This window comes from Myotis brandtii, unplaced genomic scaffold, assembly GCF_000412655.1.
Source record: "Myotis brandtii unplaced genomic scaffold, ASM41265v1 scaffold1077, whole genome shotgun sequence".
Classification (NCBI taxonomy): Eukaryota; Metazoa; Chordata; class Mammalia; order Chiroptera; family Vespertilionidae; genus Myotis; species Myotis brandtii.
The window spans coordinates 1,069,864-1,070,680 of NW_005353666.1; the positions used below are offsets into that span (position 1 = coordinate 1,069,864).

Consider the following 817-nt stretch of genomic DNA (forward strand, 5'->3'; position numbering starts at 1 on the left):
GACCCCCTCCACCTGCCCCCTCGCTGCCGCCAGAGGGAGGGCCTCAGAGACGGGGAGGGGCTTCCAGCCCTGCCCTGCGCACTGCCGTCCCTTCTACGCCTGAGGCTGCTGCTCTGGACTCACTGGCCGGCTTGGGGTCTGGAATGTTCTATGTCCCAATATTCCTTCTGTATTTCAAGGTGAAACCCCCCCGCTTCGCCCGTTATAAAGTGATGGTTCAGTCACCACCGCGTGCACCGCTCCCCACACAGGTCCACAGCAGGCAGCGCGCCTCCGCCTGAGGGACCCACTTGGGGTTCCCCTAATTCTGCCTCATAACCCCTGACGGGTGGGTGTCCTCACTGTGAAACTCAGAGGGACAGCAACTTCCTCAGCTCCACCCGCCTGGAGAGCCATGTCCTGACCCAGAAAGGTCACGGGGAAGGAGGCATGAGACGACGCCTGATCCCGTCCCAGCAGAACGGGGCCATGGGGCCTGGGACCCGCCCCGAGTCTCTGCACAGGTGCCCACAGAGAAGCTGTGGGGCTGGTCTACGGGGACGGAGCCGCGTTCCGTTCCCTCCAGGGCACACGGTGCGAGGAGACGGGATTGTGTGAGTGGAGGTTCCCGATAGGACTTCAGAGCTCAGTCGGCCGCTTGTCCTCCAGGTTCCGGTCTGGGCGCTGCCTCCTCATCAGCAGAGTGAGGACTGGAGGTTTGTGAGGACGCGGGTGCACGTCAGAGACCTCCCAGCGCATCGCCCACAGCGTTGGGCAGCAGCGACGGCGGACGGTGATGGACACGACAGTGAGGGACGGCGGTGCCCGCACAGCCGCA

The 817-nt window shown here is 64.5% G+C and overlaps 1 protein-coding gene across 1 annotated transcript in view; it reads right to left on the reverse strand.

The window, feature by feature from the left end:
• Nucleotides 1-817, reverse strand: part of LOC106726667 — a 29,165-nt gene that overhangs the window by 21,963 nt on the left and 6,385 nt on the right. The window lies entirely within an intron of this gene.